Source organism: Aphelocoma coerulescens, chromosome 3, assembly GCF_041296385.1.
Source record: "Aphelocoma coerulescens isolate FSJ_1873_10779 chromosome 3, UR_Acoe_1.0, whole genome shotgun sequence".
In the NCBI taxonomy this organism is placed as follows: domain Eukaryota; kingdom Metazoa; phylum Chordata; class Aves; order Passeriformes; family Corvidae; genus Aphelocoma; species Aphelocoma coerulescens.
In genome coordinates, this window is record NC_091016.1 from 29,825,346 (window position 1) to 29,842,233 (window position 16,888).

Below are 16,888 nucleotides of genomic sequence, written 5' to 3' on the forward strand. Positions count from 1 at the left end.
ATTAAAGCAAAGCCTTAACTCTGTCTCCTTCACATCTGATTTTCTAAATGCAAAGCTCTCCACCAAAGACTCCTGCACACTAATGTCCTTACCTTTTTAACCTTAGAAGAATCCTCGATCCACGTGGATAAACGTGAAGTCACTGATGGAGAAAATTTTAACCATTGCCGGATGCATATTAAAGAGAGTTTGTGCTAGCAACAGCAAATAAGGGTAATACATAGCTGCAGGCAGAAAAAAACCTTTTCCATTCTAGCATAATGTATAACAGAAACCCACAGCTCCCAATGAAGAGGGTTTGCAGTGTGTATAGTTTTTGTGTAAACCATCTGCAACCATTAGTATGTAACATCTTCACGTGACAAATAATAGCTGAGAATAATTGCAAGTTTATTTCCCCTTTCCAGAAATATACATTGCTTCACAGTTTCTCTGAACACACTCCCTTCCAGATTTTTATAGATGAACAATTAAAGAAGATAGGAGTCAACAATGAATAGTCAGGCTGCCAACATGATTTTTCATCCGTGACCCAACTTCAAAGACTTCCTATTAAAAATTATGAAGGAAAACTAAACAAACCCTCCACAAAACATTAAAAGGGCATAAAAATAAACACTGTTTGGTGTTTCACACTGAAAGGCCATCAACGTTTAGAGGAAGAGAGGGAACGTGCATCTACTTTCATGCCTGCCAAATTAAGGAAACTCAGTCAAGATGCTCAGAACACATCTTCCCATAGAAACAGGGCACTTCTGGATCTATAGGTACACCTTTTGTATAGGAGCTTTGTCCCATTTCACCTATTAACAGAGCTGTAATTTACACCAAGTTTCTTGAGTTTGGCCCTTCTTTTTAAAGTCTGACGTGACAAGTATTAGTCGAAGGACAAGAAACAATACAAACCAGTGAGGGAGAACAAACGTCTCCAGGAGGCAATTAAAAAACCACAAGAATTCCAGGAGTAAGGACAGTAAGAGACTTAAGGTTGCAAACAACCTGATTTTGTTACAAAAATGAATAAAGTGGCCAACCAGGCCCCTGACCCCTTCTCTTCCCACAATGCACAATGGTGGCTGATACTGTGACCTGTACCACCAGCCACAGCTAGTGTTGTAGTCACCACAAAAAGTGCTGTCCCTTGGGCACGTGCCAAATTTCACTTACTGCACCTTTTCACCTGGGGGTTGCCTGTCACAGGTCTCAGGACACTGGATAGCAGTCAAAAGGTTTTACAGCTGTGGCACTAGCACAAACACCTTCCTTCCCCTCTCTCAGAATAAAAAAAAAAAAATTAAAAAATGGTTCATTGAAATTTCCTCTCCAGGAGTTCTAGCATCCTCAACTCAGCTCTGGTTTGGGAGTTGGGACATGCTGCTGTCTGCCAGGTAGATTACAGAGTTATCATCAGAGTCATACAGAAACATCTGTAAAAATCTGTAAAGATTATAATGGGATTTTACATTAAAATACCAATCAAGCCACAAAAGGACTGGAAAGTTTAGTCACAATCAGAATCACATTTGAAAAAAACTGCATTGTTTTCAAACAATCATCTCCCCTCCCCCAAAATAAAAATAAAAGAAAGATGAAAACATTCCTTTCAAAGGCATCACTGATCTGGACAGAAAAAATGCAAATGTTTAAAAAGCATTGTTATTCTACCTTCAGGTAACAGAAAAAACCCCAGATATGCACATTGATAAAAGCATAATCAGTAATCAACCAGTCCCTTAGATACCAAATGTTTTTTTTAGTACTTGAACTAAAGGCTTAAATTCAAAGGCTTGATGCTGTACACACAGCATTTGCTATCAGCTTTAACAAAATGCTAACAGTAAACATTTCTTGTCAGATTAAAACCAGAGTATATCACGACATCATTAAGGCTCAGGGGCACCAAAGTTAGTCTCTGGCCAACTGAGAAGCCATTAGCAGCACACTCAATGATTTCCATTTAAGAGACAGGAAGAAAAGGATGCTTTTCCCCCTTTGTGTTTAGCACTGATGCCTAAACACCCATCACTGCCATTTATCACAACTCTGACTACTAAATGGTTAAACTGAACAACTAAACTGGTAGAAGTTTTAAAGCAACAATGGTTCTGCAGTTCTGTGTTTCTTCTCTTCCTAAAAGTCATTTATGCTACTTAACCTATTACATTTCTGACATTACAGATACATCCCAATTATGCAATCATTACAAAGAAACATGAAAACAAATGCCAACAGACAGAAACATTTCTGTAGGCTGCCTAGAAAGAGAAATACCCTACTTAAGTTTATGGATGAAATCTGGACTCAAGCTAATGGTAGTTCAATTGATTTCGACAGAGACAAGGGTTTGCTCCAACTCTTTTCTCATAATTTCGACAAGGTCCCCTGCAACTTGTACAGCCCCATTCTCCAGACTGAAAGCCAGAGGCCCACCAAGCTGGCTGAAATGCCTTTACACACTCCAGCTGTCTCCCTCTTCAAACACAAGAAACTGAAAGGCAATATAAATAGTCTCTCCTGGAAGCATACCATAACTTAATTCTGGTAAACACGAAATGGAAGAAAATATCAGCCTTCAATAAAGGTGATTCAATTTTTTTCCTTTGTAAACTATCTCACTGGAGAGCCAGAAGCAGCTGTGGGGTTCCCAACATGGGATGGACATGGACCCACTGGAGTGAATCCAGAGGAGGGAACCAAGATGGTTAGAGGGATGGAGCACTTCTCCTATGAGGAAAGGCTGAGAGAATGGGGATTGTTCAGCCTGGAGAAGAGAAGGCTTCAGGGTGCCCTAATTGTGGCCTTCCAGTACCTGAAGGGATCCTACAAGAATGATAGAGAGGGACTTTTTACAAGAGCATGCAGTGACAGGACAAGGGGGAATGGCTTCAAACTGAAAGAGTGTAGGTTTAGATTAGATACTAGGAAGAAATTATTTATTGTGAGGGTAATGAGGCACTGGAACAGATTGTCCAGAGAAATTGTGTGTGTCCCATCCCTGGAAGTGTTTAAGGCCAGGCTGGATTGCACTCTGAGCATCCTGGTCTAGTGGAAGGTGTCCCTGCTGACAGCAGGGGGTTGAAACTAGATGGCTTAAGATCCCTTCCAACCCAGGCCATTCTATGAACTTAGAGAAGACAACAGGCAGTGAAATACCAAGAAGATGATAGTTATATAAAATAAATACTTCTGGCTCCATCACACACCACAGAACCCGAAACCCACAGAATTTTTCAACTCGAGTAAAATAACAGATCAAATGACAGTCCCACAATTGAACTGCCTGAATTCACATGAATTTCAGAACAAGACATCCACTACAAATAAGTCAATGCATAAAAGTTGGGCTGGGTGTGGGCTTCAAAACCAGGGCTGAATGTCAGCCAGAGCCAGTTTCAGAACTTAGTTAATGGAGAGGGATGACAAAAGACTGTACGAGAGCAAATGCTGAAGGAAGCAGACTCACTAAAAGGCTGTAAAGTTATTACAGCACTAATCTAACCCATCTCAGTAGGCTGCATGGCTGTGTATCAAAAGGGAATTAGATCCTACAGTTTGTCCAACTTATTTCAAGTTTTTTCAGCTGTCCCTTTCAGCTAAAAATCTACATGCTCTTAAAGACTACTTACTAGCTAGCCTGAAAAAAAGAAGACTGGATAAGGCGGCAAAAAACCCCCCACCCCTCCATGTTCAACCAGCTTTTTCAGGACAGAGTATCTGCAGCTACTTGCAAGCAACAGCACCAGCAGACACTCATTTGCTGGGCACCATCCCTCCTTGTGTCCATCCCTCCCTCCGGGATGGTAAAACGTCTGCTAAAGTGAAGTTGACCACCACCCTTAGCAGCCTAAACTGTGTTTTAACACTTAAGGCCTGCACAGAAATGCGTCACTGCTGTGTGTTCTCATGTTTTAATCATGCCTTACCACCCCTCAGTCACACAGGCTGACACAGGGCTCTCTTGTGTGGCTGTCTTTCTGCCACTGGAATGTGAGCTTCATTCTTAACTTTGGGTAATATGAAATCCAAAATCAAGTTCTCCCTTCCCTTCTTTCATTTCAATTTTTCCCCCTACTTAGCTTCCATAGAAACAAACCAGGGTTTCTCTTATTCATTTTTTAGCCTTTTTTTTTTATGAGAATGTTTTCATTGACCTGTTTTTTTATTCAGAACTGTCAGATCTCCAGCCAAGCTATTCCTAAACCAAGACAGCCATCATTCACATCATCTTGCTCTCTGATTTCCTTTAGGAGAGACACAGGAACAAACAGCAGTTCCTTCCCTGACAGCCTGCATTCTGCTAACACCAGTGCTACCAGCAGCCCTGCCACATTGGCTGACCATAAGCCAGCCTTTAGGCTGGGCACAGACAGGCACAGTTTTCAGCTGGCCACTACACCACTGCGACCCCAGCCAGAAGGGCAGCTTTGAAAAGCAAGGGAGTGCTACCCAAGAACAGACCCATCTGCACTGCTCACACCCAGCTCTCAGGTGTGAAGCTGGCACTGTCCCTACATCTTCAGACCAGAGTAATGCTGGAAGGCTGAGCAGCATAGAATTAGGAGAGTAAGAGTGGCATATTTCAGAGACCCCCTGTGCTCTTGTAGCCTGTTTAGGTACCAGGTTTGCCCTCATAACTTTTCATGCAGACAAGAGTTCAAGCCCCTGGTCCTTTTTGCTTGGCAAAGAAAATAAGCCTGGGAAAAAAATCAGCACAGTACTCAAAGAGAATGAATAATTTCCAATGCCAGGCAAGGTGGTTGGGTGAGCCAGCAGAGAGGAAAAGGGAAAAAGAGGTGAGACGATAACTCAAAGACCTACTCTGTTTTTTTAAAAAAAAGTATCTATAGAAATCCTGAAGACATCTGATATAGCAATAAAGAGAGGCAGAGACTGAAAATAAGGGTCAGAAGATATCGGACTCATGGCTGTTTTGGTTAGAGTAAACGCTGAAGTAGCAATATGGATTTCAAGGACCAAAAATTTTCTACAGCTCTCACGGACAAATGTTTATAGGGATGAAAACATTTTCATCCCAATCCTGGATACAGTTGCTCCTATGGTTTCTACTGCACTTCAGTTTTGGCTGTTTTGAATGGCAGGGATCTCAAACCCACTCCTGTATCTGCATTCAAACCCAGAGGCTGACGTTTTTAAGCAAAGCCAACAACAAAAAACCCACTTCAGTATACAAGAAAGTATGCAAATAGATGAATTACAAAAGGGAAGAGGACTGAAAGGAAGCAAAATATTTAGTAGACTGATTTTTATAGCAAGCATAGTAAAAAAGCTATATACTCTTAAAATGGAAAAGAAAAACAGATTAGCTGCTTTTTAATATTAATGCTGGTAATTCTTCAACAGTTGCACAAATCCTTCAAAAATTATCATTCCCTTTGCAGCTAAGCTTCTGCAGTGCAGTTGGAGAGGCTGCTGAGTCTCATGTGGCTGCTCATTTAAGCTGTTCCCATTTCCACTCTTAGGAGAGACTAGAATGTCCTAATTCAGTTTAATAAAAAACACATTGGACTTGGGGGAGGGGAGAACAACGATGGCCTTGGGAGAGGAATCGAGCAATTTCTCTACTTCAGTGAAGTTTAAAAAAAGGCAGCCAAAAAAAAAAAAAACCAAAAAACCAAACACCAACCCCAATGAACCTAACAGGAAAAACAAGAGTTGATCATCTCAGGAAAGTCTCTAGAAAAGGGGGAGAAGAAAGGAGGAAGACAAACAATCAGCAACATTTTCCTCTCCTTTTGATCTATGTAAAAAATGCATTCTGAGGCACTGGTAATTTAATGAAAACTTTTTTTCCCCAAACTAACAGAATTCTGGTTATTCAAGAAGAGAAGGCTGATTTCTAAATAAAGCCATTAACTGAATTTAGTTTAAGGCAGATACAATTTCATGAGTCCCAAAGAAACAAAGAAGGTTGCTTCAACAAATCTGATTATCTTTGCTGTCGGTGAATTGGTGTTACAGTCTCAAGGTACTCTGAAGGGTTTGGAGAACTGCAACTGAAGCAGGTATCACATTACTTCATAAAAATGGCAAACACAAAATGATGTGATCTCCCCACAATACTGATTAGGAATAAAAATAAAATACAAGCCCTGACTAAGGCCAAAAGGGCACTTGAACTGCATGTTCCATGACTAAGTGACTAAAAAGCATACCAAAGACAGCACTAACTAAAGGGACTGATCACCTGTGATAAACACAGTACTTTTATTTTCTTTAATATTTGCTGATACTTTACTGCATATTTGATCAAGTGAAACTTGATTTGAAATCTCTTCAGCCAACCTGGGTTTACTGACTGCTTAGGTGAAATTGTAGTCCCTTCTGCCAAGTCCTGCATCAAGGGCAATATTCTCAAACGCTTCCTGGAAAATAAACACGTCCTATCATCAAAATTGTCTTCAGCTTCATATTTTATTTTACTTCTATTACTGAACTGAGTGACTTGTTATTCCCCAGCAAGATCCTGGTTCTGCAGACATGAAAAGAACTCAGGACAGAGAGGTTAAACCTCATTCAGTTACTGTATGTGGCTACATTACAACCTTTGGTCACTGCTGTTGATTTGGGGGAGAAGGGGAAATTTTCAAACATTAATCCATCAGCTATTGCTGTGACCACAGCCATGATAAGCCTACAAGTTTAGTTTAAGGGGAGCACTGCTGTAATGCACTTGAGCAGTTTCTTCCTGACCTCTGCAGTGTTTACACTCTGAAGAGTGCAATGTGATTGCCTTTTTCTGTAACTGGAAATGCTCCGAAACAGTCAAAGAACATATGCTAGGATTTGCAAAAACAGGTAAGGAGGAAACATCCTGAGACAGATGAACAATCAAAACAACCAAGCACAAGTAGTAGCATGTGGTAAATAGCATTTGGCTAAGCTTTCAGTGGGGAGGGAACACCTATTTTGAGCCTGGTGTCTCCCCCAAAGGAGAGTTTTGAGAAATGCAGCTGCAGGACCCTCTGAAAAGTCCATCCCTCTAAAACACACCATGTTGGTACCTAGCAATGGAGCCAAGTCAAATCCAATGGCTAAAAAAACATGACCACCATGGTTGCTGCTTCTTTGTTTCTTAAGTTCATGTCCTTCTGCTTGTATGAGACAACATAGCCAACATAGTCCTTCAAGATATAAATGTGTGTACATCTCCTGTGTCAGACATATTGTGGAACACAAAATAATATTTTACTAGATACACAACCGACACACAGTTAACCAGATTTGAGAGGTCCATCAATAAACTCACAGGGACTCGGAAGCCCAAATTTTGAAAAACAGTCAAAAAGCACTGAATCTTATTAAACAAGACAGCCTTTGAAAAACTGGACATATGATGCTCTGACATTACCTGATTTTTGAGGATTTGTGAGATTCTTGTATCTTTTTGTGCTGTCTTTGCCATAACATTTCATGCTGCTTTCATTCTGTGATCTCAAAGGGATGTATCTAAACAAAGCAAAAGAATGGAAATTAGTTTTTCCCCACATGTGGCTATCTTCCAGCTGGCACAAGCAGGTTTGTGACAATGAGCTCCCTATTGCAACACAACAAAATACTGACTTCAATACAATGTCTCCAGGTTACTCTATCCTTTAAGTCACTGTGGCAGAAGGCAACTATCAGTACTCTAACTCCTTTAAAGAACAACCAAGAACCCCTTTCCCTTATTGACTGTGAGAGACTGCATTGTTGTCAAATCTCTGGGATTGATACATCCACAGACCTTCAAATTACAGACTGAAATACAAGTAAGTGACTCTTTCCTTCTTACTCAGCTTGGCGCCTACTGCAAAATGAGGAATGGGTTATGTTGATGCAGTAAATAAAACATCTTGCCTCTATTGCAGAGACCATGAAGATTTCACAGCACCTCATGCTGCTTTGACAGAATCCAGTGGCAGGGTAAACATTCTCCCTGAGAGGAGATTTGCTGGCCCAGAGCTTGCAACCTACATGACAAGTATCACACAAACAAGAGCAGGTACAGCAACCAGGAAGGGAGGGATTAATGAAAGTCAAAGATGTGGGAGATACAATCAGGCTGTCACCCACTGCAGAAGAGGTATCTAGACAAGGCATCTTAAATTATCTAAATGAAAACAACACATTTGTTTTTGTCAATGCTGCTGCCAAGATGGGAAGGCCCTCAGTACCTGACGGTGTTAAGAAGGCTGGCTGAAATCATTGTGAGGCCACTCTACGTGATCTTTGAGAAATCAAGAGGATTGGGGGACATCCCAAAAGACTGGAAAGCAGCTAATGCCACCCCATCTACAAGAAGAGCTTAAAGAGGGACCTGAGAAATTATAGGCCCATCAGCCATACTTCAGTCCCTGGGGAAAGTTACAAAACAAATCCTGCAGGGGGGTTATCACAAATGAAGCATGTGACTGGGAAAAGCCAGCATGGATTCACCAAGGGCAAAGGGACACAAGTGGGGGTCCCCCAACACTGAGCTGTTTAATACCTTCGTAAGTGATCTGAAAGACAGAATCAAGTGTACCCTGATAAAGTTTGCTGATGATACCAAACTAAGTGGGGCAGCGGACACTTGAGAAGGAAGAGCCACCCTGCAGGAAGACCTGGATAGGCTGGAAGAGTGGGCTGACAAGAACCTTACAGCGTACAGCAAAAACATGCAAGGTCTTCCATACTGGACCAGATGGTCCTTGAGGTGCCTTGCCATCTGGTATTTTATGATTCTGTGAAATAGGCCTGGAAACTTGGGGTGCAATTCACAGCTCACTGGTATCAGTGGAAAACTCTTCATCTGCATTAAGCCCTGCTGGGTTTTGGAAAGTCATTCCAGGCTTAAGAGGAAAATGTAGAAATGATCACAGATAACCTCAGTGATCTCAACCAACATTTACTTCCTCTCACCATCACACTACCTTCACTTGTTAAAATTATTCTTTTAAAATCTCTGATAATGGGTCCCAAGCACTGTGACAGGAAAAAGCCACCCCCCAAGTCCAGCAGATCCTTGCACAGAACAAGTGTCCTCCCTTAGTTATCCAGTAGGGTGAGGGAGAGAAACGCAAGCAACTCCCTTGTCCTGCCCAACACCAGCCTCTTCTTCCCTGTTCATCTTCCCCCAAGCCCACAGAAAACAGCACAGCACAATCCAGACATCAACCCATCAAAGTGTGCACCATGAGAGACAGCAGAGCCCCTTAAAAAGTCTGACCTGCTTACAAGGTCTCTCTTTAACAGAACACCTCGGCTGATGGTCAATGTTGGTAGCATCGCATGGATTTTCTTGGATCTACATGAGTTTTTGATGCCAACATTATCATGTTGAGCCCCAGTAACTAAAACCTGTGTGCACCCATGTCTTGCAACAAACGTGAGCCTAAATGCTACATGCCCCCAAACACAAACCATTCATCACCTGCTCGCATCCTGTCTGCTCACAACTTTTCTAAGCAAATCCACGAACCTGCCTCTTTGTTGAAATAAGGTTAATAAACTCCCATGTACTTAATGCTTTATCTGACTTGGTTTTCACACTGCTATTTAAACACCTCTAGATTTGTAACAGGCATGTTGAACCTTAGAGTTGACTAAAAATTGAGTACCATTTGTTTGTAAGAAAAAATACTTAGACACACAGAAAAAACCTGAGATGAACATCAGTGGAGCCAAGAGGGAAAATGTTGGCATTTCTTGCCTCAGTTTAACACAGCTATTTAGAACCTGCCAATATGTTTAAATTTGATTAAAAAAAATAACTGCTATATCATGAGCTATGACCAAAGTCACAATATATAGTTTTGCTTTCTTTTTTATTTATCCGTCTGCTCTGAATAAATGATGCTACTATTAAGTGTAAAAATGCCGAAATATTCTACAGACAAATCATTCCTGGTAGTTTCCTACAGAGGCCAGGCTGATGGACACTAAGAAAAACAACAACTGAAATACCCAGGAAAGCCCTTTCCTGTTTTTCATATTTGTTCTGGCTGCTTTTCCCACTATACCACTTTCATCGTTAGAGCTACAATACCACCCCTATGCAGGGTTACAGAAATTACCAGACATGTGCAAAGGTCTCATACATAATAACACAATTAAAAGGTAAAACTTTGGACATTTTAGAGCCAGAGGTAGAGAACTGATGGCTGATAAGCACTGAAAAAAGTCCCAACATAATTAATGCAGGACCAAGCACTGCAGATGTACATCAAATTCACAAAGGAGATTTTAATTCTTTCCATCAAATTTAATCACCATCTCATTTTTTTGAGGTTTAGATTAGAAAGCAATCTAGCTTTATATTCCTTATTCCTTTGCCATATTCTTCAGCTTTGCTTCCATCCCAGCCCCTAGATTTTGCATACAAACAAAGCACAGTAAGGAGAAGCTGAGAAGTGAAGCCCACAGCAAAATTTACAAATTAAGAGCTAAGTCAGAGATCAGCTATCCCATATACACAATATAAATTTTCAGTCTTCTCTCTTCATTAGGATTGATGATGCTGCTGGAAAATAAGGAGCACATAATACCTTTTATGGGAATGTAAAGCACAGATGAATTAGCAGAAAGAGAATGCAGCTGAATCAATTTCTCATCTCAAGATAGTAATGGAGGCAATTTCTTGAACTTTACTGTGCTTGTAACATATTGATCAGCAAAGCTTCACACTGCAAGTTAAAGTAGGTATTTTCCCAGGAATAAAATGGAGGATGGCAGTAGAACTCTAGGCATCACACCGAAGACATTTGGTGTTTTTTTCCCAGTCATGTTACTCTTCAGAAAATCAAAGTTTCCACGTGCTTGCATGTTATTGCAACACACGAGAGGAAGATTTCTAGATGAAAGCTGAATTAGTCCTGCATGAGTCTTCACAAAGCAAATTTAGTGACAGGACAGGGGGAATGGCTTCTAACTGAAAGCAAGTAGGTTTAGATTAGATACTAAGAGGAAATTCTTTTCTGTGAGGGTGGTGAGCCACTGGAACAGGCTGCCCAGAGAATCTGTGGCTGCCCCATCCCTGGGAAGTGTTCAAGGCTAGGCTGGATGGAGCTCTGAGCACCCTGGCTTAGTGGGAGGTGTCCTGCCCATGGCAGGGGTGTTGGAACTGGATGGTTTTTAAGGCCCCTTCCAACAGAAACCATTCTGTGATTCTGTGGGTTATTTAGATGGCATTAACTTTGTATCATTTGATATTAAGAACTTAACCCAGGTGTTAAAATTGGGAACTCAGACTTCCTGTAGATCAACAGAGCATCCAAAATATGATTCTGAGAATATACCAAAGGAAAAAAAATACATATATTAAAAAAATCATGATTATCAAAGAGCATCTTCTTATCTAAACTGCTTGGTTATGATTAAACAGCACTTAATTAGTTTTGGAGCAGGAAAGGGAAAAGTTAGCCATCGTAAGATAGGAAATGCAAGAACAACAACAGAGTATGTCTCAAACAAGCAATACCAACAAAGACTGTAATATCAACTGGCTAAATCAGCAACCAAATAGTTACCAGTACCAGAATTATCATCATCAATCATATACCATTACTTTGGTTCACTTAACACAACTACATCTGAGCAGAATCTATCCTCATATGCTGGAAGTCCTCTCTTAATCTTCAGCCTCATGAATTTGTTCCCTTTCCCTGGTCCGTGTTCAGCTTCTTGCTTGCACCTTTCTAAAAAAACTCTAGGAATTCAAATTCTCCTCTAAGGACAGGCTTCTCCAAGCATGCATAATTGTTTTTATGTGCTCATTTCTACATCGTTGAAATGCTTCGGGAATATTGCATGACATTTCTTTTCAGAGAAAATGGCTTAGACAAAGGGAGCATCTTACAGATGAGACACTATTCCACAGAAAAGATTACGAATTCCAAAATTTATTAGTTTTTCATGTGTAGGGTGCATGGCTTCAGATAACACATACAGTACAACGTGAGATTATGTTTAAAGTGTCTTTGACTTGAGCTACTGGTCAGCTTCATGCCCATCACACAAAGCAAATAGGTGCTCACATGAGAGGTGACCACCAGTTACACCACAGGCATAACCCAGGAGGTTCCTGCCCTGGCGGCTGCATCAAGTGACTGCTCTCTGGCACTGGCCAGAATGTAACCCAGCTCCCTCAAGCAGCACTCAGCTTGGCCCATCCAGGAGAAAATTACCCTGTACCTCCTACCCCATGACCATCTCTTGTCCTCTTCTTATTGAATTCAGAGAGCAAGCTGGCTGGCAGTACAAGAGAAGCTGCAGCAGAACCCATCATCTTCCTCTTCACAGCTCTCTTGCACTCATTTCCTGCTCATCTCCTCGGAAGGCCAGCAGACACTCACTCCCCATCTCTTTGTGACATTCATCATTTTTGCAGGTCTCCTTCCAGACCAAGGACTCCTGGTAGCTTTTTGTCATGCCATACTTTGTATTTTTCTTCTTTTGTACAACACTTTGCGGACTGGGGGAGGTGAAATGGGAGACAGGGAGGACCAGAGCCACATATGGTATTACAGACAGGGGAGCACCACACATTTACACAGCAGCATGTTCATGCTTTCTGTTTTGTCTTCTGTTCCTTCACTAACACATACTGACACCTGTTTTGTCTGTCATTTCGCTGCCATTTTTACAGGACAACCACTAAGTCTCTTCCAGAGCAGTTAACGCCTGGTGCAGCACTCATCAGGCATGCTCTGCATTGTGACTGCCCTCCTCCTCCTACATGCATTGCTTTCGTTTATCTACAAGCAATTTCCTCCAGCATTTTATCATCCAATCATTCAGCACAGGGAGTTCTGCAACACATTTCAGCCAGCCCTTCTTTTCGTTATTCTTAATACCTCAAGCCCACACTCTTGCAAAATTTCAGTTTCTTACTTAAAACTATGAGGTGACTAAAACTGTTCAAACAAAATCATTGCCAAAAATGACATCCATAAACAACTCTGTTTCCTTGAAAAAACCTCAAACTATTCTTCCCCTTTGCAAAATTACTGCAAACCAGACACTCTCCTAAAAGAAATTCCCCAATCACTTGAAAAAAAATTCTATGTGGACACTCGCCACAATTAGAGCTTTAGCCTTAATTGTTCCAATTTGGCAGAGTTGGGACCATGTCACAGCAAGATCTTCTGCCAACAGCCTGATAACCTGATGTTTGGACCTCTCATGCCACAGTAACATGCCAACCCTGCCCTAAGAAGATGGAGCAGGAGCTCCACAGCTCAGGAAACAGCACTATGAGACCGAAAAAAACCCCAACCTCAAGCCAATAAGCAGACAGACCTACAAGTCTAACAGCTACTTCTTGGCTCCAGATCTTTCCTGCAGAAGGTAGGTGGGGGAAAAAAAAAAACCCCAACCCATCCCACCCCTCTGCAGACTGACTCCTATGCAGTGCCAAGAATATTTTGAAAGACACAAAATGTAAAATAACTTTTCAACTGAATATTAATTCCTGAATTGAAGGGAAACATCTTAAGGGCGAGTGGGTGTAAGGAATGATTCCTCCTCGGCACTGCCGCGCTATTTATTAAAGGCTGTGAATACCCAGAAGAATTCAGCTTTGGCCTTTGCACTGTACACTAACAAGCTTAGTTTACTGACATGCACAAAGCATATCAAGCTCTGCTTCAAATGATCCCTTTGAAAGAGACAATTACCAGACAACTGGGGATTGGATGACCATCAGTGCTAATTAAATTATTAAGTCCTGTTTGTATTTTTATCCATATCTTTCTCACCATTCTTGCTGAGCAGGGGAATGGGCTGGCTTGGAAGGCTGAGGGAACAAAAGTGTGCCTTTCCCACATCCCCATTCCCCTCCAGTTACAGATCTGTTTGGAACAAAACTTGAGACACGAAATCAATGCAGCCAGTGGTGGAATTCATCTTATTGTGACAGAAATATTCCATTTTCCCTAGCTTATATTTTAAATTGCTTTCTGATATACCAGGTTATTATTTTTTTTAGCCTCTTTCGTTCCTTACATAATTAAATGCCACGCCATTCAGCTTTTACAATTACTTTTACCATTTTCAGAAGAACATTTCTCAACTTTCTATGAAGAATTTATTCCCCACAAGTATTAGCTCCACTGACTATTTTCTTCATCATTACATTAAAAGCTCTTAGCCATCCCTGTAGTAATCTTCTCCCTTATACAGACTTTCCTGCAGGGTGGGTATTATTTGCCAATCGTCAGTTTCCTTTCTGAGTATTCCACATAACCAGGAGTAGCACAGAAGAGGGGAAAGGGCAGTGCTTTTTAAAACCTTGGAGCCTTCAGCTTGCAAGGAAGAACTAGGCCCAATTTATGGACAGTTTCTTGTAACAAATTCAGATTTTTCATTTAATACTTGCAAAAATAACAACAATGCTCCCAAAAGGTCTCCTAGCTAAGCTATGAACGTTTCACCCATTCACCATCCAGGTACAGATACGCAGCCTCTGAAGCTTCAAGTACTGGCTTCTGCAATTCCTCTTCAAAGACCACCTCAGTTTTGGAGCAGGCATGTTCCCAGCCCTGTAGCTTCGTGTTCCAGGTACTGCCCAGACTCAGCCCAAGTCCAGCTGCACAACACTCCAGTTTGCCAACTTGTAAAGCACACAGAAAACCTTTATTGTTACGGCCATGACAAAGTAACCACATACCATTCTGCAAGAAGCAAGTTCATCCTGCTTAACGCTTATTTGAGAGAAATATAAACAAACCCCCACAGATCAGAGTAATGTCTCCCTTCCTGGGAAGGCTAAAGATAATTATTTGGCTAGAGGGGGTTTATTTGGTTCAGTTGGTTTTGGGGTTCTGTTTGTTTGTTTTTATTTTGTGAACAACTTGGGGAGGGGGGGTGGGGTGAGAAGAAGAAAACAAGAGCAAGTAAGAAAAGGGTCTTTTAAATATTTTAACAGCTAAAGCTTTATTTCTGACCAAACCGCCATCTTGTTTCTTAGTAGAACAGGAGGAAGGAGTGTCCAGTGAATGCCTGTCAAGCACCAGGGAAGAAACCTTCTCTATAGCAGGCACAGTACACCACTACAGCTTCCTCTCTTGTAAATGATAAGTAGGAAACACTTTGAAGATGACGATAAACTTGCTTGTCATCTATGACTCTGTCTTACCAGCTGACCAAGAAATCCTTCAGAATTAGTGAAATGTTACCAAGCATCACTCCTCCAACTGAAAGCAATGCATGCCTGACCTTTTCATACCATTTTCAACTCTATCACAGATAGACCCTGAATTACTGTCCCAGACAATTCAAGAGCCAACAGGCTCTGCCCACATTTGCCCATGATCCCACTGGCACCCTGGCACAGGGTTTTGCATGAAGATGAAGGAACTACAAGAGGAGCCAGAGGATAGTGTTTCAAGTCCAAATTTTGTCTGAGGTCACAATGACCTGAATCTAGCATGAATTATGCATAATCGTCCTCCAAGCAAGCAGATCTGCGCCAGCTGAACCTCATAAGTTTTTGTTGCTAGGAGGTAGCAGTGGACGTATTCTCAAGTCCTGTTTACTTAAGCTGTTGAGGTTTCCCCTCTGGAATAACCTTCCACAGTCTGCCCACTGGTTTACCTCTCCTTGAGACATCAGACTACAGCTAAATTCTGTGATTTCCCATCTGCTGTCATTTAGAGAAGCCTCTATGAATTATCTCTCCAAATAGTCTGCAAGAGACCTCCGACACCTTCAGAGCAAGCTCATACCTTTAAACAAACCAGATAACACGCTTAGCACAAATCCTGCTCAGAAAAGTCTCGTGTTCAGACACGCTGTTGTTCAGATGGCCACGTACCAAGTTCTGCATCTCAAACCCCACAAGCCAGCACAGCAGACAGAACCCGAGCACCATTTCACAAAGCTTGCCTTAACTTTTCAGTCTGCTCTCTGTCCCTAAAAGACTTATCTCAAAGAACATACAATATGTTTACATAAACATTTGTTATCAATTGTTTTACAGGGATACTAAGTTTCAGAGTGTGCTATCTGGAAATCTTGGCTGCTCCGGATCATACTTTTAAAGACTTACTCTATAATTCTCCTATCGGTTTGTAGGAGATGCATTTCTGTCTTCTGATTTAGGAACACATAAACAGATTTGTCATGGTTATCTTAGCTAAGATTGGACTTGGACTATTTATTTATTGCATTGTTTACATGTACTGTGAGCCACCCGATGAGGAAATGGAGAAATAAAACCAACCTCCTCTTTTAGACCGCATCATTTCTGACACCATTTCTACTCAGAGATCAGCTCAAGTTTTGTTTGTTTTATGGAGAAAGAAAGTAAGCAAACACAGACTTCAGATTTTCATCATTTACTGAACTGATGGCATACCAGGCTCATTTATCATCAGGCTTTAGACTCAAGCTGAAATGCTAATTACAGACACAAAGAAAAGGTAATGCTTTTCCAATAATTAGTAGGCAAGCAATTCTCAGAACAGTGTTATCAGATTTATCACAGGATTCTGGAAAGAAGATGGTGATGCTGACACACTCGTGGTTTCCCTTCTGTTCACTTTTCATTTACAGCAGATTGAAACCTCTGGATTATCTACTCGAGACATCTGACTGGTAATTTGTAACTCTGAGCAGCATGGATGCTCCCCACTGAAGCACCCTTGGGAACTGCCCAAGCAACAGTGGCTACAAGCAGTATGACCAGAGGATTGCCAAGTAATGCCATGGACCTCTGGTATTTTTAGTTCTGACTGTGGACTTCATGGACTGAAAAAATGCAACCAAAAATGCCATTTCTAACAACCCTCATCACTGCAAACACCAGAAAACATAACTAGGAGCTGTAGAATGGGAGTGAGGAGGGATTGTGAGTTGATTAAAAACTTCAGCAGAAAGAGAAGGTGAGAGACATTGAAGTGTGCTAATC

At 41.3% G+C, this 16,888-nt stretch overlaps 1 protein-coding gene across 10 annotated transcripts in view; it reads right to left on the reverse strand.

Annotated features, from left to right (window-relative positions):
* Positions 1 to 16,888, reverse strand: part of TRERF1 (transcriptional regulating factor 1) — a 98,359-nt gene that overhangs the window by 22,301 nt on the left and 59,170 nt on the right. For 7 of the 10 annotated variants that reach the window (XM_069009664.1, XM_069009662.1, XM_069009663.1 and 4 more), the window contains one exon: positions 7,370 to 7,467. The exons of the other annotated variants lie outside the window; for them this stretch is intronic. The gene's annotated coding sequence lies outside the window, so the exon portion shown is untranslated. The remainder of the gene's footprint in view (positions 1 to 7,369; positions 7,468 to 16,888) is intronic. 10 annotated transcript variants of the gene reach the window in all.